General features: G+C 41.2%; 1 long non-coding RNA gene across 1 annotated transcript; it reads left to right on the forward strand.

The window, feature by feature from the left end:
* The first annotated feature begins 544 nt into the window (after positions 1-544).
* On the forward strand, positions 545-8,588 carry LOC141107846 (uncharacterized). Its single transcript, XR_012235975.1, has 2 exons — positions 545-3,541; positions 8,217-8,588. It is a non-coding gene; the product is annotated as an uncharacterized lncRNA (long non-coding RNA).
* The last annotated feature ends 4,269 nt before the right edge of the window (positions 8,589-12,857 follow it).

The following is a 12,857-nucleotide window of genomic DNA, read 5'->3' on the forward strand; positions in this document are numbered from 1 at the left end:
CTATTTTTTCTAGCAGCCCTGATGAAGGGGGAGTCTTTAGTCCCCTGAAATGTGTTGGCCTCTTTTTATTGCTGAAACTTCAAATAAAATACAAATTACTTACCACTGGGCGCTCCTTTATCCCCATTTCTTCTAATGTAAAGTTAATGATACCCCCCCCACATAGGTTCGCAGAACGCAGGGCGAACTGTGGAATCGGATCGCATGCGATAAGATTCCAGTTCAAACCAAAAAAAGGGTCCTCCAATGTGGTGTGAATCAAATGCGATGTCTGGCATTGCATAAGTGTAAACCCAGCCTCTAACTTCAGCTTATTCTATTAAGCTTTCACAAAAATGGAAAAAAAAAATGGAAGCTGATTGATTTTTATACAGAGCTGCACCAGATTTTGCACTCTTCAGTTTAAGTAAATCAACCCCAAGGAGCCCCCACCTGGTACCTCCTCTAACATGTTTCACCCACAAGACCATGCTCAGTATGATTACACCTGGTGTCTGTGTCAGAGGGGGAAGTCCCAGGCAGGAATTCCTTGTTGTTCTGTCTGAAGCAATATGATTATGGTAAATTTTACGGTGTGTCACCATCACCAGCTTAGTTTATCATAAAAAAAGTTTGACCATAGATAGACTTTGATTGATACGTAGTATTCTTTTATGTCCTAACTGCTTAGTATCATCTTCCTATTAATGTTTGCTAAGCCAAAGTATAGAAATATTTTAACAGATTTATTAATTACTATATGCTGAAAATTCAGTATTCTTTGTCAGATAACTGTAAGAACTATTTTGTTGCACAATGCCTTTCATCTGCATTATTGATAAACCTGACATAGTGCTTTGTTAAACAAGTAAAGTATCACAGGGACAGAGACATTTTAAAATGGTGTCCAGACTTGGTGGCTTCTGTGGGCCCCCACTGGTACTACCACCAGAATGGCTGTTAGTGACAACCATGGTCTGATACCAAGCCCAGCAGCTGAAACAATCAGCTCCTAGGCTTCCAATGCTGTCACAGAATGCTACATAGGAGCACACTGTAGAAACAAATGTAAAGTGCTATGCAGTATACAGTATACACTAATACAGTGCTTCTGCAATGTGTTTCCATCAGGAGTGCAGACATGGTGTAGTCTGTCAAGGAAGAAGCTGTTCTGTTCAGCTCCCCCCTACAGCAGCAGATTACTGCTATAGTTAGGTATTGCTGACCTTAAGGGTGCCAGCAATAGATCATTGCGAGAAGTGTTTTGCTGCTGAACATCTACATGATGCAGTCTGGATCAGGTCTTAATATAAATACCTGTGTGTGTATATATATATATATATAAATGCAAGGGTGTTACAGGGTGTTACAGCACATAGAGCTAATTATTTGCTCCTAATAAAGAATAATCAAGCAACTTCAGGCATCCCTGCCCTTTTAATCACTTACCTGCATTATGCAGAATAAATTGATATATGTCTGTTCTCAGGTCCTATAAGGCTTCCATATATACAGCATATGCAATACTAAAGAGGTGTAACCACATGTTAACCCATATATATGTGTGTGTTGCAATGTAGTGTCAAAGGAATAAAAAGCTCTCCTAAAGTGTCCCAAAAAAAAGTTGTATAATACCTTAGGGTAGATTGATATAATATAAGAGGAAGTAAGCCGTAACTTCTCTGTAAACGTCAAACTCTGATAACTTTATCACTCCAGACAAGCAGACAAGGGGATTGCTTTACTAAAACTGGAGAGTTCAAAATTTGGTGTAGTTGTGCAAGGTAGCCAATTAGCTTCAGTCTCGGGTTCACACTGGTGCGATTCGGGAACCAGCGTGATTTCTGTGCGGATTCCCGCATCAAATCTGGATAGCAGGTTTTCCACACTGACATCTGCAAACTGCTGTGGGTGTCAATGTAAAGTTAATGACACCCCAAAATTGGTTTGCAGAACACAGAGCGATCTGAGGAATCAGATCCCATGCGATCCGATTCCATTGCAGACCAAAAAAAGGGTCCTGCACCATTTTGATGCAAATGCAATGCGATTTTAATTGCACAGACATCGCATGTGATGTGCACAGCAATGCTATTTGAATCACATGCGATGTCTGGCATCGCATAAGTGTGAACCCAGCCTCTAACTTCAGCTTGTTCAATTAAGCTTTGACAGAAAAAAAATGGAAACTGATTGGTTTTTATGCAGAGCTGCACCAGATTTTGCACGAAAACGTCAAACTCTGATAGGTATAGATACCTATATAGATATAGGTATGTGCAGAACCATGACATTCCTGAAATTAAAAAAGTGCTCAGAGTCTCAAATAAATTTAGGAAACAAAAGGCCTGGTGACTCAAGTGATAAAAAAGTTTTGTTTCCATGAAAATATGTTTCATATTTTATAATATTCCTGTTAAAATACATAATTATTGCTAGAAATGCAGCTACCAGTCTGTATAGATTTGATTATTAATTATATAATTTGTTTTCTCTTTCATTCTAACAGCTCTTGCTGGTAAGTATATTTAAAAATATTTTAAATATTTTTTATATTCTATAAATATATAGAATGTGGGACAAAAGGGGATAATTAAAGTAGAACATTTGTATAAAAAAATTGTTTTAGGTTTAGATAGAAGGGTAGAACTTCAGTTGGGTTTTTATTACTGTCTGTGTCCACATTGGTGAATTCCCCTCTTCACTTCCTGTGGTGTCACCAAGACAGAAGTTAGGGGCATCGCATCAATGTTCACCCAATAAAGGAACTTTGACTAGTAGAATAGGGAATGGTTAGGACCTCTGTCTGCATTGTTACTGACTTTGCCCATGTTAAGGAGACTTCTTTACTTTCTGGTGTGTTACTGCTGCAGGAAGTGATGTGAAATCTTCCCAGGGATGACAAAGAACCAAAATCCTGACATAGCTAGTGATTTGATTAGCATGGTTGAGCTACCAAAAATCTCTTTTGTAGCTTTCCCTAATACCATAGACAAGAGGAAATATGAAAGGTATGTCCCATTCAGGCAACAAGTAAATGAGGTGCTCAGTAGCCAACACCATAAATATCCCTATCCTGGAGCATAGTTAAAGAATAACGAAGAATACCCATTGCTTCCCACCTGCCCTTTAAATGAGCAATGTTCAGGTCTATGTGATAGGGGAAGGGAAGTGTAAATGGGCCCCAAGTCCCAGCAGACCCTTGTGCTGCTTCACAGTCTGCCCATATGATATGTCTGCCTCTCCCGCCCTTCACAGTGTGAATCTACCAAAGGAGTACCACCTACAAGTTATTCAACTGTCTGAACTGAGTAGCCAGAGCAGAGAATCTGAGAAGAGTTTCTATTGCCACCAGGACAGCAAATTATGAGATGTTAGATCTCCAAGTGCAGTGACAGCTTCACTTTAACATAGTAAATCAATTGCTTTTTATCAATATATGTACCATTTAAATTTTTTTTAATGTTCTCCAGCTGATTATCCTGAGACAGCGGGTGAAATCGCAATTCTTGTTATGAGTGCTGTTATCTGTGGCTTGGCACTCCTGTTCTTCTTAGGTTCGGTAAGTAAATCCACATTGTTACACCTAATGCCCATCTGCAGTGTGAAACCTTGGGATGTTTATTGAAAGTCTTCTCCACTCTACCTGTTGAATTCTTATAATTCTTATCTGAAGCATCTTAGTACCTGAAAGTTTAAGTATAACTAAAGCCAAAGCCTAACTGTTAATTCTGGATAGAGCAGGGAAGGGTTAAAACCGTTTTACCTGTGTTCCATTGAGGAGATTTACCTTTATTTCCTGTCCCATGGACACAAGAGGGAGTAAAAGGAAATCTCTGCAAATTGAAGGAAGTGTAGTGTACACATTGGAAGATTCTATTCCTGTTCTGGTGACAACTTAGAAATGTAGAACTCCCCTTACTCTCCGTCCTTGTGATAATGATTACCAGAATTACTCGGTTTCCCCCCAGTGGGGACACAAACAGCAAAAAAAGTTTGGCTCCATGGACCTTCTGTTCAGGTCTGCCTGAAAATCTGACAGGTGGACCTGACCGGAATGCCCATGTGAAAGGAGCCTAAAAGGAATCTGTACACATCCAGTGCAAAAGGCTGCCAGGCATATTATTGGATGTAAAGCTCCACGGGTTTGCTTTGTCTCCACACAGGCACTACAATTAGGAGCCTCCAGAGGTGGATGGGATCTTCAGTGATAGGTAACAGTCTTTCAATACTACTGTACTATAGTGGACCTCAGGGACGTGCGGTGAAGTCAGTGGCTGGTGAGGCACTGGCTAGTATCAGAGCCAGATACACACAGGTTACAGTACATACGCCGCGATTGTTAGAGTGAGAGCAATAATTCTAGCATTAGACCTCCTCTGTAACTCTAAACATGTAACCTGTAAAAAAATTTAAAGCATCTCATATAGAGATTGTCTGCTAAAACAATATATATAATGATTGGGGGTTCTGAGTAATTTTCTAGCAAAAAAATGATGATTTTTACATGTAGGAGAGAAGTGTCAGAATTGGCCTGGGTGGCAAGGGGTTACTTACCATAAGTAATATACAAATAATTATTATATATTGTTTTTAAGGTAATTTACTATATTTTCAAAATCTGTACTCAAGCATGTGGCTTAACGGCCAAATACTGAAGTTTGAAGTTATAACTTCCAACCAGTAATTTCACAGTAAATAGATAAATAATTATTTTGTTATAACATATAGCATATAAATACTGTATATGATTTAGCTTGAATATAACAGTACCTTTTCAGCAGGCAGCAGATTCTCATTCTCCCTCTTAACTGTGTGAGAAAAACATGGGATTATGGGTAAATCTTATACATATAAACACATGTTTCTTCCTTACAGTTAAGAGGGCTGGGCTGGAAGTGAGTATTTGTCTTTTAGACACATGCCCCCTTCTATGACACTGCAGTGAGAGGCATGCCTCCACTGCAGCATTTTTATTGGACAGCTGAGACCAATGGTTCTTTACCATTGGTTCAAGACTCCAAGCTGTTTGTTGAGCTCAGTGCTTCTGACAAGAAGTGAGGAGAGGCACTGTGAGCTCATCCTCTCAGTCTGCTGCAAACAGAGTGTCAGCTTGTATTTAAAGTGGCCACTCTGTATTCACTTTCTGACAGGCTGTGCAAGGAGTCCCACATCTCTGGAACCATAGGTCATAGGAGCCCCATTTTACCAGTGGTGGGGTAGGACTTAGGCTACATACCCCCCAAATTTGGGGTCTCTATGACCCCCAGGTGATCGAGCTACGACTCTCGAAGCTCGATTTTTAAAAAAAAAATTATTGTTCATGACTGACTGCACGTCCCTGGAGGACCTATACGTTAATGTTAACATAAATCTATGTAAAGGGAGATCTATGGTCACAGCATACACTTTCATTTTATCATCAGCATTGCAAAAGCAATACTAAAATACCAACAATAGTTTTTTTGTCAATCCAATATAAGCTTACTTGAAAAATCTCCTTTACTGTTGTCAGTACTGCTTGTTTGCTGGTTAACTGTTTCCACAATGTCCTGGATTCCCTTCATAGCGTCTCCTCTGCTGTTTACTTTGATTTCTAATGCTGTGTACCACGTTCGGATTTTCCGACGGGAAATGTTCGATGTGAGCTTGTGAGCTCGTGTGTATGCTCCATCGAACATTTCCTGTCAGAATTTCTGCCAACAAATGTTTGATAGCAGGTTCTCAAATTTTTCGCCAACAAAACTTGTTGTCGGAAAGTCCGATTGTGTGTACACAAGTCCGTCGCACAAAAGTTCACGTATGCTCGGAATCAAGCAGAAGGAGCCGCACTGGCTATTGAACTTTCTTTTTCTTGGATCGTCGTACGTGTTGTACATCACCGCGTTCTCACGTTCGGAATTTTTGGCCAACATTTGTATGACTGTGTGTATGCAAGACAAAATTGAGCCAACATCCTTCGAACAAAAATCCATGGTTTTGATGTCACAAAATCCGATTGTGTGTACGCGGCATAAGAGCCAGTGGCGGCTGGTGTTTTTTTGTGTGTGGGGGGGCGGCAAACAACCATCCCCCCCGCAGCACCTCAAACCCCCCAACCCCCCGCTCTCTGCCATTGGCGGCGGGGATCGTGGGCACATCGGGGATCGGCAGGCACATCGGCGGGCACATCGGGCAGGAGGACAGGCTGTGGCAGGCATCTGGCAGCATCTCCTGTGTCCTCTTCTTTTCTGAGATCATGGAGGCTTCTGCCATGAGTCTCCTCCCCTCCTCCTAGGCATCCAATAGGATTGCCTGACCTTTCAGCCAATTGGGAAACGGGTAACAGACACACGCTTCCTGATTGGTGGGGAGGCGATTCGATGTTAGAAAAGCGAATATTCATTTGCTTTTCTAACGCACCTGGATGGGCTCCGAGCGCAATGTTCTGCGCTCCGAGTCCGCCCTATTTTGAAGCCTATTAGAGCCAATGGCTCTAATCAGGTGCTTCAAAAAAACACCCCCACCGCAGTAATTCAGGTGCCCAGCGTCCTGAAAGGGGCCGGACGCCTGCATAGGGGGTGGCCGTGAATAGATTCATGCTATGCATGAATCTATCCATTAACCGTATAGGGGGGTGGCATGGAAAGAGGGGGCAGTGCCCGTGTGCCCTAATGGATGGACCGCACCTGCTAAGAACTACATATCCCATGGTACCTAGCTGCCTGCAAGCAGTAATTCCTTTGCTGACTACACCTCCTGAAACTCCTCCTCTCATCACCTCTGTAGTTCAGAAGGCAGGCTCTGTGAAATGTGTGACATAGCAGTGCCTACTCAAAAGGCCTAGTGAACATGTGTCACAGAATTTAATAAAAAAGTAAATGTGTAGGGTTCTTCACAAAGTAAGTTTACAAACTTCAAGATTGTTCAGATTATTAAGAGCATACTTACAGTATATTTCTTAGAGAAAATGCCACTCCATACTCTTTCCTGTGCTGCTCATGTAACCAAAGTTTAGTCCTTTGTTTACATGATTTCTAACAAAGAGAAGGAATAAGAATTCTGATCATTTCCTTTAACAGGGATCACAAGTGCAGTAACAGTACCAGCGTTTTCTACAGAAGTAAACATTGAAGAATTTATATTCCTCATTATCCATCCCAGAAAGATTGTCAATATAGTATTATGTGACTATTGAAACACAACTACATGTTTTTTTTTTTTAAAAACAGCAAGAAGCGCCAATCTAAGTGCAGTATCATGAAACTTTAATGAGATAATTATAAATGGACAAACAGCCAAATGGCTACTCACAAAGATGAAATAGGTTAAGGCAAGGACAAGTAATGGGTCCAGGGACGTCCTCCTCAGATGTGGGCAAAGTGCATGGTGCAGGTTCTCCTGGAAGCGCTGTCCACGTTAGGATGTGCAAGTAGTCACCGGGGTCATCGCTGGGTGCTGGGCTGCAAAACAATGGAGGTGTCCGCAAAGACAACCAGCGTCTAAGCGGACATGGAGAGCCAGAGCCGTCGCAGTAGACAGGAACCGGAAGACAAGCGTGGAACGCAAGGCACTTAGTCCAGGAACCAACAAAGCGGAAGTGACGTATGGACATGTTGGATGACGCGTTTCAATGCTTCCGCATTTTCTTCAGATCCGATAGGCTAATACAACAGGTGTCCTTTTATGGGAGCTATGGAGTCAGTAACTAGGCACCAGCTGCAAAGAATTACAGAAACAGGAGAATATATGACCACTCATGTTTTAAGGCTAAAGCTATGTTTTTTTTTTTTTGCTTTGCTCAATCTCCTTTGTACCCCTTCCGGTTAGGAGAAAAAAAGTAAAGCACATCTTACCCACGTAAGCAGTGCTCTCTTTATCCTCTGCAAGCTGCCAGTCCTCTTCCTGGTTGAATGATGCCCAGTGTCATTCAACACACTTCTCGTGAGTTAAGGCTGTCAAAAACACACCCCATGGGAGTGTGTCATCACATTGGCCTGGGCTTACAGTGGAATCCTGCAAAGAACAGCATTCTTACTCCACAGTGTAGTGTTCTATGCAGTAGTCAGGACTGCCCACTGCTGACAACAGAGGAGAAGAGGAAGGACCTCAGGACGCCATCAGCCAGGAGACAGATGGAATATGTATAATGGGGTTGGGGACTTTAGGGAATGACCAAAGCATCTAGTCTACTTTTTCATAATGGCCATTCAAGTAGTATTTTTAACCAACTTGCTTTCTTTTTTGTTTGTGTTTAGATGATATTCCTCTCACGTTCTGGTTGACGACCATATGAAAGAAATGGACCTCCAACTTTCAGACCTCATTTACATGTGCCCACCTGGGAAAAGCTGGCTTCCTGTCAGAAATATTTACAGATTTGCTATCAGTGTTGCCCCTGAAGTGCCAACAGCATCCTGCAACCAAATCGCTTCTTCTGTTAAATAATTCATATTTATTTTTTTGTAGTTGAGCCTTGTATGCTGGGTGGTTACACAATGTTTGTTCCATCTTGGCTCTAAAAGAATCGACTTTGCCTGATGTTTTATAAAGAAACTCTTTAGCCACGAGAAATGTATTTGTATTTATTTCTGGAAAACAAAAATCTATCTAATAAAATATTTTAAAAATGAATCTGCTTTACACTGCACAAGTCAATCAACCTGTGCCCAGATGATACACACTAAAGTATTTACATATTCCAAATGAGCAGTAAAAACTTTAAAACATGCTCTCCTCCTTCTCTGTATCTATAACCACTATGAAGAAATACATTTCCAAAGTTCACAGAGCTAGTGGCTATTTTTATGAGAGCAGAATCTTGGCAGGCTACTACCCCTCAAATGTACTCAACCAAATCTTTTTTCCAAACTCTTAGAAATAAACTATAACCAGATTTTAAAATCTGATCCCATGATAATATGTCTATTGGCAGGAATGCTTTTTTTTGCTGCATTTCAACCACTTAGCTATCCTAGGAGGCAGAGGTGAGGCATGGTGATGTCATCCGCACCTCCCAGAAGTATCAGAAGTAGGGGCGAAGTAAGTAATTGTTTTCTTTTTTTCAGTGAAAGCTTTTACACTTGCAAAAGTGAACTGACTTTGAAGGTTTCGACCGTAGAATTTCTACTTTAAAAAAATACCTGTGAAAAAAATAACCTACCTAGATGACATTTAGTAACGGTTTTACATCTACATTAACAGACCTGCCAGTACCTACAAGTTCTGCAGTGTCCTCTTATTTGCCCTTCTAAGCCAGTTGCCAAGGTTCCAAGGCCAGGAAGTTCAATCTGGTTCCTATGGTGAATTCCCACATTTTGTGGCATTTTCTGCAAACCCACACTGGTAGAATTGGGTTTGTTGTCAATGGGAGATTTGGGTTTGTTGTCATTGGGGGATTTGAGGTTCTTGTCATTGGGAGATTTGAAGTTGTTGCCACTGGGAATTTTGAGATAATTGTATTTGAGGTTGTTGTCACCGGAGGATTTAAGGTTATTGTCAGTGACTGGGGAATTTGAGGCTATTTTTACTTGAGGATTTGATGTTGTTGTCACAAAGGGATTTTTGGTTGTTGTCACTGGAGGATCTTTAGTTCTTGTCACTGGGAGATTTGAGGTTGTTATCAATGAGGGATTTGAGGTTGTTGATATTGGGAGATTTGAGGTTGTTGACATTGGGAGATATGAGGTTTTTGCCACTGGGAGATTTGAGGTTATTGACATTAGACAATTTGAGTTTGTTGTCGTTGGAGGATTTGTTGTTGTTGTCACAGGGGGATTTTTGGTTGTTGTCACAGGGGGATTTTTGGTTGTTGTCACAGGGGGATTTTTGGTTGTTGTCACTGGAGGATCTTTGGTTCTTGTCACTGGGAGATGAGTTGAGGTTGTTATCAATTGTTGACATTGGGATATGTGTTTTTGCAATAGTGTAAGTTGTTCCAAAAATGCATTTGTTAAATGATATTTCAATTATTTATTGTATAAATCAATAATACTTACAATGTTGTGTATACTGTATAAATGTTGATTACTAGGTGTCTAGATTTTCACCTATGCATAGAGTAGTAAAGGGTTAAAATCCTGGTCAGGTTTTGATCCCTGTTGGGGAATATGCCCTCAATATTGCTTTCATTAGGATAGAGAGTGTTAAGAAATCCAAACTTTTTGTGATTACCTCAATTACAACAGAAGAAAGGGTAACATTTTCCGATGAGGACGCCTGTTCCATAGATAACTGCGAGGGATATTTTCTCCTACTTTGGAGAGATTTTTCTTTCACGACTTGTTGTGTCAGGTCAAAAAGTGAGATTAAATCCAACCAATGGAGTACAGAGAAGAAAAAGGATAATCCTGGCAGGTTTTAATCATTTCCTACTTTATTCAAAGCAAAATAAATTTTCTATAGATACATAATCTCATAAACTAGGGGACCTATTTATAGAATTTGTTTTATGTTTCACAGTCCCTTTAAATTACCTTATATAGAAAATATCTGTTTTCCTATAACTCTCGAAATTTAGACAAAGGAAATTATGATGCAATGTGGGAATTGTAAAAAAATAAATGTAAAATGTCATCAGTCTGACTAAACCAAAACAACAACAAAAAAATGTAATAAATAAGTGTAATAAAAATATGCTATCTTGATGAAAATTCTTTATATTAACCCCTACCAACAAATGTAGATTTAACAAAGCTAAGGATGATATGTTTGTTCTGACTATCAGGTAGCTTTACCTGGGTTAACACATTGCAACAGCATATACAAAACTCAGAGTGAATGTAAATGTTAAACCAGAAAGTATCAAAGTGATTGTTCAAACTCTTGAGGTGTGTATCAAGGTGGAGGCTAGCATGTTTAAATGTATAAGATAAAATATTCACAAAGTTTACAAACTTCAAGATCATTCAGATTATTAGGGATAGTCTATAAATAAAATAATAATAATAAATAAAATACAGCGTGGAGATGAATATATATTTTAAAATTTTGACCATAGATACACTTTGCATATAGGTTCACTATAATTCTAATTCTTAGTTAGCTAAATAAACTTGTAGAAGGTCTGGAATACTTACCAGACCATTATCCAAGCATGCAGCCTGGTCAGGACGGGGGGGGGGAGGATCGAGTGCCCCCCCTTCCTAAACCATACCAGGCCACATGCCCTGAACATGGGGAGGGTGCTTGGGGGTCCCCCCCAAGCACCTTGTCCCCATGATGATGTGGACAAGAGCCTCTTCCCGACAACCCTGACCATTGGTTGTCGGGGTCTGCAGGCAGGGGGCTTATCGGAATCTGGAAACCCCCTTTAACAAGGGGGCCCCCAGATCCTGCCCCCTCCCATATGTGAATGGGTATCGGGTATATTGTACCCCTACCCATTTACCAAAAAAGTGTCAAAAAGTAAAAACCACAACAGATAGTTTTTGACAATTCCTTTATTAAAAAAGAAAAAAAAAAGTGTCCTGTCCATCCATCTTCAATCACACCGCCCGATGGACCTGAAAAATAGAAAAAACAAAAAACTCTCTCCACGGGAGGCCTCCCAGCAACTGCTGTCTTCTCGCTTTGACAGCTCTTATATAGGCAAGGGCAGAGCCACCCTCTGATGTAACCAGATGACCCCACCCCCTCTGACATCACATGACATCAGAAGGGGGCATGGTTACTTGGTTATGTCACCAGGTGGCCCCGCCCTTGCCTATATAACAGCTGTCAAAGCCAAGAGACAGCAGTCACCGGGATGCCTCCCATGGAGGCAGGGCTTTTTAAAATTTTTCTACTTTTGGGGTCCATCAGGCGGTGTGATTGAAGATGAATTGACATCGTGAGACACTTTTTTTTTATTTTTTAATAAAGGAATTGTCAAAAACTGTCTGTTGTGGTTTTTACTTTTTGACACTTTTTTTGGTGAATGGGTAAGGGTACAATGTACCTGATACCCATTCACATAGGGGGGGCCGGGATCTGGGGGCCCCCTTGCTAAAGGGGGCTTCCAGATTCTGATAAGCCCCCCACCCGCAGACTCCGATAACCACTGGCCAGGGTTGTCGGGAAGAGGCTCTTGTCCTCATAAACATGGGGACAAGGTGCTTTGGGGGGCACCCCAAAGCACCCTTCCCATGTTGAGGGCAAGGAAATGGAGAAATCCCTCAAGGGGTGGGACTATAGTGGCACTGGTAAAGTCAAAGAGGTACTAAGAAGTGTAAAAATATCAAATTTTATTACAAACTGTACATATACAAAACATCAAGTGAAAATGGTGTATGACAACCATACATGAATATTGGAAAGATTGGATACAGATATCAGCATAAACATGAGCAGAACCATAATGCCACTGTACTCACCCAGATTTTTGAGTAATAAATCATATTGTGAAGCTTAAGAACATGCATCAGCGGGCCATGCGTTGTTATTCCCTGACACCGAACCCGATGTGCACACTCGGAACAGGCCCGCGGAGATTCCCCAGGATGCAGTCTGAAGAGACAGGGACTATGTGATGATAGAAGATGGATATAACCCCAAATGGGAACATGGATGTTGAGGGCAAGTGGCCTGGTATGGTTCAGGAGGGGAGGGGGGGTGCTCGTTCGTACCCCCCTTTCCTGGCCTGCCAGGCTGCTTGCTCAGATTTTTTAAAATTGAGACCCAAAAGGCCTGGTATGGATTTTGGGGTTGACCCCATGCTGTTTTTTCTTAATTCTGTCATAGGGTTCCCCTTAACCACTTCAACGCACTGTATTATATTCTTTGCACTGTATTATACACAGGGCTTTTTTTTTTCTCAGGGGATAGGTGCAGGAACTCCCCCCTTCTGAGTCACCCTTCGTCTCTGCCCCCCCTACCCATCTCTGAGCACCATCCCTTGGTTCCTCCCCCCTACCCACCTC

Source organism: Aquarana catesbeiana, linkage group LG09 (genome assembly GCF_042186555.1).
Source record: "Aquarana catesbeiana isolate 2022-GZ linkage group LG09, ASM4218655v1, whole genome shotgun sequence".
Classification (NCBI taxonomy): Eukaryota; Metazoa; Chordata; class Amphibia; order Anura; family Ranidae; genus Aquarana; species Aquarana catesbeiana.